The 14704-nt window shown below is 34.8% G+C and overlaps 1 protein-coding gene across 2 annotated transcripts in view; it reads left to right on the top strand.

Annotated features, from left to right (window-relative positions):
• The first annotated feature begins 8973 nt into the window (after positions 1-8973).
• The window catches only part of LOC100369624 (phospholipid-transporting ATPase ABCA3-like), a 64881-nt gene continuing 59150 nt past the window's right edge, over positions 8974-14704 (top strand). For both annotated transcript variants that reach the window (XM_078010541.2, XM_085500479.1), the window contains exon 1: positions 8974-9098. The gene's annotated coding sequence lies outside the window, so the exon portion shown is untranslated. The remainder of the gene's footprint in view (positions 9099-14704) is intronic.

The raw sequence follows: 14704 nt of genomic DNA, 5'->3' as shown, positions 1-14704 counted from the left end.
CTCGAGAAAATAAGCAGGACCACAAGGCAAAGGTACGCACCACTCCCGGGAAAGTAAGCAGGACCACAAGGCAAAGGTACGCACCACTCCTGGAAAAGTAAGCAGGACCACAACGCAAAGATACGCCCTACTCCCCGGAAAGTAAGCAGGACCACAAGGCAAAGATACGCACTACTCCCCGGAAAGTAAGCAGGACCACAAGACAAAGGTACGCACCACTCCCGGGAAAGTAAGCAGGACCAAAAGACAAAGGTACGCACCACTCCCCGGAAAGTAAGCAGGACCACAAGGCAAAGGTACGCACCACTCCCGGGAAAGTAATCATGACCACAAAGCAAAGGTACGTACCACTCCCGGGAAAGTAAGCAGGACCACAAAGCAAAGGTAAGCACCACTGGCCACAAAGCAAAGGTGCTTGCCGTTCCCGGGAAAGTAAGCAAGCAAGACCACACAGCCGAGGTACTCACCAATCTGATTAAAGTCCGATGTAGGTAAATTAGTAAATTAGTAAATTGTACTGTTTATTATTAGGGTTTTGAGCCCTATTGGGTACCGCCATTTGAACAGCATTGCCTGCAACTGTGTAATATTTGGCTTGTCTTATAGAATAGAGATCTAGTGCATGGTGATGAAGCATACTATATTGGTCACATGATTTGGTGGCCATCTTGAATTTAAGGCAAACAAAATCGAGGCTCATTCAAGTTTACGTAAACATTTTTCTGAGTATTAAAAAAATCGTCTGGAAGAGGCATTGGCCTATGGGTTACACGTAAATCTTTGGAGCACTTTCGTGTTTTACTCGAAAACACACTGTTTGAATTGAAAACGTGTGTACTATATTATTCTTTGGAAAAGTGTTTATCGAAATAATTAAACACATTTTGATGACAATTACGCATATTGGAAACACAAAAAAAATACACTTTTTTCAAAATATACGTGTTTTACGCGGATATAAATGCGTCATTAAAGTGTTTATTGATAGTGCATTTATGGACTAATGCAACCAATGTTAAAGATAAAACCATAGTCTGAAACTCAAACATTATGCTATATATGTTATGAGATGGCATGATATAGCATTATTCAGAGAATTGTTTTAATTGTTATGTCACGACTTTATTAAACTCAAATACTTGATTAGTTATCAACATGTCAGTGACATCCAAGGTACCAGGTTGTGGAAGAAATAATTGTATGTACTTTCATATGGCCTTATTACATAGAAATATTATCGTGGCATATGCATACGTTTTCCTGCTATATTATCATCACACTACTATATTATCACACATTTCGTGCATAAATGAAATACAAATGGACAAAATAATTCCATTTTGAAAAAATAAAATGTTAACTGGAAAACACTTGGCGCAGTTCTTTGTTGCCTAATGGAGTTTGATACTCCGCATTTGGTGAATGGTGGCGGTAGTTAGTAATCACATCAGAATATTCATACAAGTGATTTAAACATTTTTCTCGAAAACTATTAATTTGAAGTCCTCCAGAAAGCAAAATCACCAACGAAATTTCAACCTAAACCCCCTGACATTGCATGGTTACTAAAGTGTTTATATATAACTGTACGTTTGTGTTTACAGTCTACTGGCTGTATACAGCATATTTATTAGAAAAATGCTCATAAAACATTGTTATCGGACAAAATGTGCACGTTGCGATACATTTATTTATTTTAGTATTTTCAATAATAAACATCTTTATATATAGATTGAACATGCACGGAGTTGTTATCAGCTCGATATCTCAAGTTAGTAAACTTAATGATGCGGCGATGGATAGGCGTTATAACCTTGTTCCATTGCCGGAGCCTCAATGTTGTATGCCATCTAATGGTGATTACTACACACCTGTGCGAATGTAATGTCAATAAATGATTTGAAACAGTAAACGGGGGTGGTGTAAACCGATGATCTTTATTCGGAGTCGAGACATCAGGAGGAAGAAGCCTAGCCAGAGCATAGAGTACAAAAGTTGTATCTGGGCGTTGGCCAAGCGGCAAAGCATAGGGAGCAAACAGGTGGACCAGGTCCGGTGTATCTCTGAATCTGCCTAAGTGTGTCTCTCTGGGTCTATATCTCTAAGTCTATATCTCTATCTAAAGTAACATGTCTTTTTATAAGGTAAATCTCGTGATCCAAATTGATACATCACATGACTCAAAACACCTTTTATGATAGAACAGTGATTCAATACACCCGCATAATTTTCCCGAAAATACATTGAATAAAAATACAAGATACAAAATAAAAATACAGTGTATTAATACACGTGGTGCCATACACTGTCAGATGCCCATATATCAGACACCCGCTGAAAGCGACTCTGGTATTGTTTTAGAAACCACACTTGTTGATAGCAATGTGAAGATACGCTTGATATTGTTTCAATACAAGCGTCACCTGTGGGAATCCTGACAACGCCCATGATGGGTGTTCGTACGAGTGATATGACAGTAATCTAAATGAGCCCCTCTAATTCTTCATTAATATAAACATAACTATTTCACTGTTATTTAGATACTCCATAAATACAATACAATACAATATGAACACTAATATTAAAAAATAATTTAGATTGCTACTTTTTTACTATCAAGAGCATGCCAACCGGTGGGATGTTCGATTTACTGAGAAAGATAGAAACCAGAAGTTATCCTAAATAAAATTGAAGGTATGGTGGAATTGTCACTCCATTACAAAGCGTGTGGAAAATGTAATTGATACAGCCAATATCGGCAGCTGTCTACACTTATTTGTGTTCGGGTTGGTACGGTACTTGATTTACTCAAATTCATGCATTTATAGGACCAGAGAATTGCGTAATGCATACATTCTTTCGGAGTCATGATCTGAGTTACCAAACAAAATTATAGAAGTGTTTATTTAACAAGAAAATGTAGTTCAATTTGTGTTATTGGTGAGTATTCATATTTTGGCGTTAGTATTTTACATCACGTAATTCTGATTCAAATATCGCATTGCTCGAAACAATAATGATAATTAATTTAACATTACCTACTGGATTTAGATAATATTTTAATTGTATATTTTCAGATTGAAGGAAAAATTAATAGTTCGGTAAGTGTAGACGAGATGATTTTGCTAACATTGTCCTGTTAATATAGATTATTGTTGGATTCGTCCCACGTGCCACACGAGCCCTTGTTAGGTAAATATACTTTTAAATACGACACAGCTCCGTTTTAGGTGTTACTTTAAACGTGGTGTGAAAAAAACAATCAAGCTATTGGACGGATAGAAAAGTGAAAGGTGAATGAGATGGAATTGGTGTAGTGCAGATTTGTATCAACGAGGAACAAGTTTAATGATGCTATTGTTTTTTTTTCAGTTTATTATTCATCTATTCACTTATTTTGTCACAAAATTATTAAGAATTTGCCGGCACTTCCCTGCCGTTATATTATTACTATTGACGATACACCTTTCCGAAAAGCCCTACCCCCTGAGACACCTTTCCGAGTCCCTCCCTCTAGAACGAAACGAGTCTGTGACGTAGAAAGATGCAAGAAATGTCGTTCAAATAAATAACTGTTTAGTTGTGTAGTCGTTCATCGTATAGAAAACAACAAATTTCTAAAAAATATTATTGGACGACAACAGGTCATTAACGGCATTCCTTACACCCATGCATTTACGTCACATAAGCACCACGCCGGTAGGGGGTGCCACTTATTTTCTTAACACGTACACTCTTGTTCAAACACGTACTCGCATTTCACAAACAACACGGTATTACTACATTGTCAAGGAAAAAACGCTGAATGATGTCATTTATGTGGGTCTATTTTTTCAGTTTGAAAAGCTGAAATATGTGAGAGACATTGAATGAACTTGCGCTGTCAAATATCTATCTACTTCAATAATGATAGGAGAAATCTCAACATCAAACTTGAAAATAAAGATAAGATGTAAAACGTAGTCTGTGATCAGGTATATTAAGAAGCGTTTATTAAATTGTTCACAGCTAAATATATGCCCTTAACTATACATTTTTTAGATTTTCATCGCCGTTACTACCGTTTACATTATTTAATGGCAAGCGTTCTAAACCATATGAACCATGATGATACTTTCTTCGATTGGTAGTTATTTATATGGTGACAAGAACTATTCACACCGAATAATTACAACTTACTCAGATTGTTGAAGAGTCAAATACAACTGTGTATCATTCGCATAGAACATTGACTGAATACCATGATATACAATTACGTTTTCAAATGGGTCCCTGTGGTACACCACAATGAAAAAATGAATTTCTGAGATATCACCACCAATAGAAACCCCCTGTTTTCTGTCCTATATAGCTATATATCATATGCCTTTCCACAACACTATACCGAAAACTAAGACGCTGCAGCAAATTTTGATGGTCAACCAAATCAAACGCCAATGAAAGGTCCAAGAGGACCAACACAACATCTATCAGCTCTCTGATCAAGAGCTCGCACAACGTCATTTTGCACGCACAGCAGTGCCAGTTCAGTGCTGTGATGCTTACGATATGCGCTTTACATCTTTCAATACAAATTATTCTTATTCACGTACGTCTGAACCTTTCACACTTTGTTTGATCATGTTTTCTAAGGTCTATGGTTTGATATAGCGTGATAATTGTTGAACTTGTCAAGATCCGCACCGGATTATTTGATAAGTGGAGTTATCCGCACAGTCTTATTGGATTCGAACACACCAGAGAGAAGACACGAGTTCACAATTTGAGTAATGGATTGAAACATAACATCAATACAGTTCTTCAAGCGGATAGTTGGTACGTGATCGAGTGCACAAGTGGAAGATTTTGACTTCTTACAATCTTACTATCATCCTCACGTGACAGTTAGTGAAAGTTGGCAAAATAAGAAATACACATGTTCGTATCTGATAGTCATGCAAGACTGGGGCAAGGTAGAACGTTATCCAGACCAATTCACGCTTGATTTTATCCTTGCAGAACCTACTATAAACGCTTGTCATATAATCAATACATTTACTTTCAGATGAATCATTTTCAATTTGTCATCACAATATTACCAGGTTAAACTGTCAATTTGATGATTTAAAGAGTTACCTTGGTAACCCCACTACTGATTATTCAATACTTGGTATTTCGAGACATATTTAAAAGATAAATCTGATAATGATATTGAACTTCCCGGATATAGCCTTGTACACAAAACAGAGTGAATGCTCCAAAAGGTAGGGTGATATAATATATTGGTGATCAACTTAATATATAATAATTAGAAATGATTTAGACCTAACTAGTACTACAAGTATTTCTGGACTTACCAAAAATCTTCGGCACCTTAAATCTTGATATCTTATCAAGAAAAAAACATGGTTTTAGAGGGGCTTTGAATGAATGGTTTACTAATTTTCTGAATAATAGAAAATAATACGTTTGTTAGTACTCTGAACTTTTCATCCAAACATATTAAATATTGCGTTATTTATGATATACACTATGCAACTGATAAACTGAGCTATATAATATATACTGATCATAGTAATTATTAATAACTAATTAATTATACAAGAAAATTGAGAAACTGGAAACTATTTGTAAATAAAAATGTTAAAAACATTCGACCTTAGGTCGATTTGAACATATCACTGGGGCATTGAACCGGTTGAACAGCGCCCTCTTTCTTGGCAGACGAAAATATGACGTGAAACACCTGATAACACTTGGAGTTCTAAACATATTGGAGTGGAACACTTTTTACATGGGCATACCTTATTTACATTATACTGTTTTTCCATATTAAAATGTGGGATTCTTGCCTGGGATAATGTTTATCTGTCAGATTTGAACAAATTATACCGTGTTCTGCGAATTATTTAGAAGAAGTGCATATCGAACACGTACTTGCTTACTCAGACACAATATATAGTACTGAATATATATGACATGCACAGAGCCGGAACTTAGTATATTTATTTAAAATATGCAAATAATCCTCTTTTCATCAACGTATCCAATGGTATATTCAAAAACACATTGTCGGTTTCAACGCACACGATACTATAGATTACAGCCGTGTTTTGCAAAAGTTCAAGTCATCTTGCTAATTGACTATCCGAATAATTCCCAGAACGGCTGTAAATAAAAAATAATTTAAAACTACCGAAAATCAACAAAACTATTTCCCGAAAAAATATACTATTTTCTTGCCCGAAACTATGGAATGAAATCAGTGAATCGATCAATATCAAACAAAGTGGCTATGCATTTAGAACACCCTTGAATTTAAGTACGGGACCTTTATGTTCATTTTGATTCCCCCAGTCTACAGTTTGTATAATAAAAACTTTAGCTGAAATAATTTTGAATTTGACTTAAAATTGGTTTTCTATTCTTCAAGTCCTACCGTTTGGATTTTGCTAGCTCACAATTACTACGTGTATTGCAGTGGCAGTGGGATTATTTGTATTGAGCCTATGTACATGAGTTTCTTTGGTACATGTATTACATACTGGTTGCTTGGCAACAGGCATCCGTATTTGGTAGATCAATAAAACACTACGAATGTGAATAACTTCAATAAAATCGTACAAAGTTGCCTTTTTCAATATGCTGATATGCTAAGGGCCAAAGTACACTAGATCAAAAGATTACATTACTAATTTCAAACATAGGACCGCACCTCACACCGATTGAGGCAATCAAAAACACTTTTATATGACCGTGGTCATAGTGATATCGATAATGAATTTCTCAAGTTTGGAGTCTGTCGTAGTTAGGGGAGGGACAAGAGGGGTAGCTGGAACAGGTTACAGGAAATAAAAAGGCACTTTGCGCTTTTACACTAAAATTTTAAGTTCCATTTATAGTGATTTGGTATTTACGGGTAAGTAACGGATGTGACTGATAACTTTTACCATGAAATCCTTAGCACCCCTTTGGCAGGCCAGTCAAACTGGTTTTCACTACAAGAGGTTACGACCCCCCTGCCGAATGCTAAGAACAACTGAAACATATATAAGCATATTTACATGAAATATTGTCCACCTATGCGGATCTGTTTGTGCAGTGTTTTATGATCGCATGCCTTTACTAACGTAAACCAAACGTGTTATGTGGGACACCCAAGGCTTACAAGTACTACACCTCGCCCAAGGGAGACCTGGAGGTAGTTGTGGCAAAGGGTAACCTCATTCTCCCAAGTCCATAGACTCCACAACCAGATGTAGTTTAAAATCTTGCCCAGGACACATATATACATATTTAAATAAACGTAAACGTTGCCTTTAATAGGTGATACCTCACACGTGAGGCTGAGTTGGTGCAAGGCTTTTATGACCGTATGCCCTTTCTGACGTCAACAAACTTATTATGTGGGAAGTTGGCAGCAAATGCTGACAGGTGCTACACCTTGCCCAATGGTGACCTGGGGGTAGTTGTGGCAAAGGGTAACCTCATTCTCCAAAGTACAAAAAATCCACAAATGGTTGCAGTCCCATTTATAGTAAAAAAAGTTATTTTACACCTTATAAATAAAACAAATTCTTATTTAACTTATTATATAATATATTTGATAACCTGAGAATCAAAATTGGAAATTCCGTACGAATTACGACATTTAATGTGGAAAATGCTAATACGCTTACAAAAAATAAGATCTTTGTACAAATTTCAGACGAATAAAATAGCTGATTAAATTTTACCCTATGCCCATGTCTACGAATTTGCATTTTTACTAGTATCTACAATGTATTTAAATTACATCATTACGAAAATAAAAACAATTGATTACAGTTTACGAATATACCCCTTGTCGACCTTCTAGATGATCTGCGTGCAAACTTCTATAACTACAGTCTTTGAAATAGCTACACGCCATTTTAGTGAATTTGGTTCAATGCACAACGAGGTTAAGGGGTCGTAGTCGTCGTGCCATGCATGCGCAACTGGGCATAGATGGCGACTTTGACTGTAGTGCAGATCAACGAGTACAAACTGCGACGTTACATAGCTTTAATTATGTATTTTTTACGTGATTGGAAGGTATCGAAGGAGTCACCGGCGGCAATTCGTGCAAGTCGCACCCCGGAGCCGCGCCCAGGTAAAACCTCATACTTGTGATTCCCATTAAAAGAGCGCATTGGATTGTGGGGAAATCAATGTTTATCAACACAAACTTAGTGAATGTCGCACTTGCGCAGCGCGACGACCACCGCCTTTAACATAATGCTAAGTGTAATGTTATTATAATAATAACTTTATTGAAATCTTATCCGCAATGGGGTATTGATCAATACAATAAAGGTAATATATATAAAATTATGAAAAAAAAAGAAGTTACAAATATAACTAAAACTAATAAAATACATAACAGTTAAGAAAGAAAAACAATTGTCCCGGAGCATGTTGGGTTTGTCATCTTTCTCTTTTTTGTAGTATTTGCACTGTAGAAGGAAGTGTGTCTCATCTTCGATCTGACCATTGTTGCATATTAAGCATTTTCTTTGGATCAGATCAATGTTTGTGTATCTGCCTATTTCTATTTACAGCGTATGTGCACTGATTCTTAGCTTGGTCATCGCCGACCTGTGTTTTGCGTTAAATATATTTATTATACTATTTATTATAAATATATTTATTATATGCGTGTATGTATATAATCTCGTTCTTTTATTAAAGTTTTCAAATTACACATACAGACAACTGATTAAGAGCGCATGTGGAATTAATTTGACGGAAGGGCACCACCAGAAGTGGAATGTTTACTGTCACATATTGCTTTCTTTTAAATTGGCTACATCTTGATTAACGAAATTAGCTAAATTAACATGCTAGTTAAAAACAAAAACAAATCCAAACGAGTTTTTAAATTGAAGGGTGTGACCTACAGTTCGAATTCTGTTGTTAATGGTCCGCGCGTGTCACGTGCTAAAGCTGTCACGTGATATATACATGGTACTAGCATACTGAATGTATTGCACCCTAGCGGTCGTACAAACTACCGGTAAACAGCGTTGTTCATTCAGTCCCGTGCCAATGCCGCAGCCGACATCGGTATAAGTTGAATCTGACCTGTATACCGTATGGTAAGTGTACAATTGTATGAAAATATATAGGAAAATGGCAACATTTGTATGATAAACATCTAACTGCATTTCTGTACTAGCTATTGGTTTCGCTCGAGTTCATTTTCATTGCCGGTAACAAAACTCCAATTTAGACCTGACAGCGTCCGTCCGGAGAGGAACAGTAATGATGTACACAAGGATAGGTAAATCACAGAACTGTGGTTAAATCTAGAAGTCGATTGTGGCACAGAGCTCGCAAGAGTAACCTTTACTTTCTTTCTACTTGACAATCGACGGTCCATTAGACTATTCAGATCAGTGTCGCGAGCTGTTGCTCGTTGTTTTCGGGTCCGGAAACACTGACAGACTATTCCAGACCAAAAACGTCAATACCACGGCTAGAATAGCAGTCAGGCTGTCCACCTGCCTTTTCAGGCACGCACTACAATTTTAGTACAGAACTGTTTTTTTTCTTCTTATGATTGGAAATTTCAAATAATTTACAAAATAATCCCCCCCCCCAAATAATAATAACCACAAAATGTCAGTTGCTATACAGACTAGTCACTGTAATTATTCATTTTAATAAAGTTTTTAGTCAGACACTTTTTATTTTCAGCCTGTAACCATGGCTACCGTTATGGTTTCACTGTAATTCAAGTTTCGTTTTTATAATTGGTAGGGTTTAAGTCTGTCATAGAATAATTGGAAACCAGGGTTTCATATTACGTAAACACATAGTAACGGGATCAACAAAAAAACTACAGTGATAGTAGATTGTGAATTGCGGCTAAGCTGCTGATCTTTCAGCACGTGCCGAGATTCGCTGCCTGAACGCTCAGCACGAGCCGAAATTACGCCCTCGGTGATAAATTTAAGAGAACATACTAGTATTCTGATTCATACTATCGATAGTATGAAATGACGATGACGATGAAATGACGATGTAATCCTAGCTGCAAACACAAAGGATTACAAATTTCGGCTTGTGCCGTGATCCCGTAGCGTTACGTTATTCGCTTCAAACCCACAACCTGACAAGTCAAAATCTTTATTGGTCAACAGTATTAAGACTTTTTAATTCATTGTCTATATGTTTGTTAAATTGTTTAGAAAAACTGCCGTATACATTAACTGGTGATGTAGGTGGAAAGACCATTGTCGTGATGTAGCAAGCATCTGGGGGATCACCTTTAAAAACACAAAAACATTAAACAATGTAGTTTTGGTGTTTCTTGAGCCATGTACATGAATAATTTCTTATCACAAAAATATATACATTTCTCTGCTTCCTGTGTTAGAAAAATTGTACAGTATTGCAAAGCACTGTGATTATTTTTTCATCCTTCCCTCATTGTTGTCTAAATGTCTTCATTATAAAGACAGATGAGACGCTTACATACATGGATACTAATTATACCTACATTTGTATATCACTGTACCTCAGTCTTTGTCTTAATACATCGTCATTTGGGATGATTTAGATATATAAGTGCCACTGTATTGCTGATAAGAAAGTGCATGGTAATACTGATAAATAAATACACGTATGTATGTATTTCATTGGTCTGGTTGGATTGCCAATGTAAAATGTATTAATACATCAATTGGTGAAAGCCGCCAGCAGGCAAAATGTCATTTGAATCTCTGTCTGTCTGTCTGTTTGTCTGTTTAATTACTCACTCAAATAAAGAATGGGATATTTAGTCATGTGAATATGTTGTTGCCAGGACAACAGAAGGCTATAGTGTATATTATCCTTTGCATACAAGTGTATACCGAATATGTAAATGAATTAAGTTTATATTTTATTTAAATTGTGAAAGAAAATTAACTAAAGATAAATGTAAAACAAAACATATTTTAAACCAATTATTCTGTTCACTATTTGAGCTTGTCAGTATATTGTTCATATTTGCTATGACAACAGGATTTTAATTGTTTCAATTGTCTGTTGATTAATTCTTTTCTTTCTTAAAAATCCAATCGTAGTGGCCTTGATGCTTCAAATGCTTTGTGGAGAACTTCACTTTAATAAAGGGCAATGAACTCTGAATTTAAGGTGTCTAGTTTGTTGAAACAACATCTCTCACGATTGGCTGAGTCATTGAGGTCATATTGACCTTTCTTTTTTATTACTCTGTATAGGGTGTTGCGGGACTGTGCTTTGTAACAGGTAGTGATCACACGCATTATAATGCCTGGTGATGTAACTGCCATTCTATGTACCGTAGAAGCACTGATACCTGCTAGTAATATTGTTAAACATAATTAATTAATTTTTGCTATTAGTTAATTGTCTTTTCAATACATACAATAGCGTTTGTTTCAAGTGACGACACCAAGTATTACATAATGTGATTAATTTCTCCTGAAGACATTTGGTTCAGACAAACATTACCAGTAATACAAAAACTTAAATAGCAATAGAGTGACCAACTATGCTATAAATATATAAATAAATAAAAATAAATAACTGCTTTCATGTGAGGTTCTATAACATACAGCATGTTTTGTAGTATATACGCAAGTAGTACAATTTTGTAATCATGACAAATGCTATTTAGTTTCACTCCATCAGTTTTACTATCATTTCAATTTGTACTTATTTTTGAATATTACTTTATATTTAATTACTCACTTTAAATAAATAAATTGATATTTTTAATCATTCAGTCAATATTTGTATGTTTTGAGTGTTGCCAAGACAACAAAAGGCTATATTTATTTGCACGATATTTCCAGTGTGTTTTATTAACTCTTCTCTCATAAGTGTAGGATGTTCTGGACTTTTTTTTCAAGAAAATATATATTCGAGGATGAGTATGTGAATAAAAAAATCGTTTAAAACCAATATTCTCCTCATAATACCACACCTCATTTTTAGACATCTCCGGTTACACAGGGTGTATTTTACTGTGTGTCCACATGACAAATGCGGAGTTTAATTTTAAGATGTTGTTTATTTTAGGAAGTTTAAGCCGATAAGATAATGTGTCATGTTAGTCTTACCTTCATTATTATGAGTTGATACCATCAGGATAACAAAAATGAAAATAAAATGGGGTCACCAGACAATTGCAAAATGTATTAGAAAATGGTCAAAATTGACATGGTTTCTATGGCGGGAATATTTCTTAATTTCTCAAAATTTTGCTCTGTGAATCGTGTTTTTTATTGATATGAATCATAATATTGTGAAAACATTTCAAAAAATTTACATATAAGGCGATAATAGTTTTCCATTATATACAATTAGGGGGTTCTTTCCCATAATGCATTGTACATATGTCGAGCAAAATTTGAATTTGGTTCAAACTGTCTTAAAATATGCAACTAAGATAATGAAGATCTTTTCTTCAACTGTTTCTTCTTTTCATCAGACCCAAATCATTTTTACACTGGAATTTTAGTAAGTAAATAATATTGTAATAAAATGTGGGTAAACATTTTTGTTTCTTCATTGTTTTTAAAGTGTTGTGGAAATCAATTTTACTTTCCTCAAAAATACAGAATATTCCTTCTAATCCAGCACATGGTTGAATGAAACTTGTCATTTACATAATTCTTCGTGAAAGGGGTCATAGTTTCAATGTTAAACAAAAAATTATTCTTCTTCTTCCTGAGTTGGTTCTTAGGTATACGCCCACCCCTTTCTTTCTCCTATTTTACATGTTGAGTCCCCTGGGCGTATGATTCATAATCTTTTTGACATTTATGATGGCAGAACATGTGATCATTTAAACACACTATCTGAAAATACTAAAGGTGAATTATTTCCTTACAATGACAAAAAACAGATTTTTCACAGAAAAGATAATTTGTTTATTGAATATACTGGTATATGAAAAAGAAACAATGGATAAAATAAGCAAGATATTTGAAAAAGAAAATGTTTTTTATCAAACAAACAGGACATTTCTTAACAAATAAGGACAAAAATATTGTTACAGTTCAATAACGACCACCCTTCCTATACAAATGAGAAATTCAAGACTCAAAATTTTTGTTTTGTTATTGAAAAACAAATATATTTTTGTTACAGAAACCTAAGATTAAATAACCATTTAACATGCTAATATGTCACACTGTTCGGATTAGTTTACTGATCCTAAAACAAATCGTATTTGACATGTATAACTTACTTTATGTACATTGTACCAAATTTGAACAAAAATTTACAAAACATGTCCAAGATATCATATCTTCAAAAAACAAAATGACTGCCATTCAGCCAACTTGGATTGAATCACTAAACCATTGCAGGTACACATGTCCCACGAAATATACTCCGCACATGCAAAGAATGAACAAATTCAGTCTAGCGAATTCTAAAATATGATTCCAGACGAATGAATTATAAGTCCCACGTTTTTAAACTTTGTTCAAACAGGGACTAATAATATTGTTTTAAAAGGCTGATGATATAGTATAATAAATACAGACTGTTTTATCAAACTAGCAGACATATTGTTTTTTTGAAAATGTGTTGTTGTCATGCTTTTATTTCTTTTTTGTCAAATTATATACCTGTTGGGATACATGTCCAGAATACAATCACAATCACATCAAAGATTGTCAACAGCCATTTCCTTTTTTGGCCATACTACTATATCTCTTATACATATGTAACATGTTCATTTTGTGATTTGATTAAAGATGGTCGTCTGGCGTGTAGGGATACAAACTTTGCTTGATTGAGCCTATGCTTCGTGTTCACACCCTGGTGTTGGCGATACAAACATTGTTCAAAATCTGAGTTACCTAAGGAATTTAAGTTTGTTAATTACGCATCTTTAGCTGTAGTACTGCGACAGTATATCGGTATATTGTTTTTGACTCCCATGTGCGAAGCACAAAATGGGAGTCTTTGCAGTTAGTGTGTCTGTATGTGTGTATGTGTGTATGTGTGTATGTGTGTGTGTATGTGTGTCCGACTGTTCCACTGCTATCTCAAGAACCATACATCGGTTTTTGATGAAACTTGGTGCATAGATGCTCTGGGCCAATGCGCAGATTTGATTAGGTTTTGGTAAAAATCCATGCTCGTTAATTACCTAATTTGCATGATAATTAGCTAATTTTTAGCTGTTCTATGACTGTTCCACTGATATCTAAAGAACCACTCATTGGATTTTGATGAAACTTGGTACATAGATGCTCTGAACATATGCGCAGATTTGATTAATTTTTGGTAAAAATTCGTGCATATTAATTACCTAATTTACATGATAATTAGCTATTTTTTAGTGGTTCCATGACTGTTCCACTGATATCTAAACAACCACTCATTGGATTTTGATGAAACTTGGTACATAGATGCTCTGAACTAATGCTAGGTTTTGATTAGTTTTTGGTAATAATCCGTGGATACTAATTACCTAATTTGCATAATGATTAGTCAATTTTCGGTTTTTCCACTGATATCTCAAGTACTAATCATCACATTTCAAATGAAACTTGGTACATAGATGTCATACGACACTGCACAGACCTGATAGTTTTTATGGTAATATCAGTACATATTAATTACCTAATTTGCATAATTAATTAATTTTCAGCATTTGATATAAGTAGTTAGCATTACATTTCAATGAAACTTGGTACTTACATACTCAAGGACT

This window comes from Saccoglossus kowalevskii, chromosome 6, assembly GCF_978046115.1.
Source record: "Saccoglossus kowalevskii chromosome 6, keSacKowa6.1, whole genome shotgun sequence".
In the NCBI taxonomy this organism is placed as follows: Eukaryota; Metazoa; Hemichordata; class Enteropneusta; family Harrimaniidae; genus Saccoglossus; species Saccoglossus kowalevskii.
This window is presented reverse-complemented; position numbering and strand designations above follow the sequence as displayed.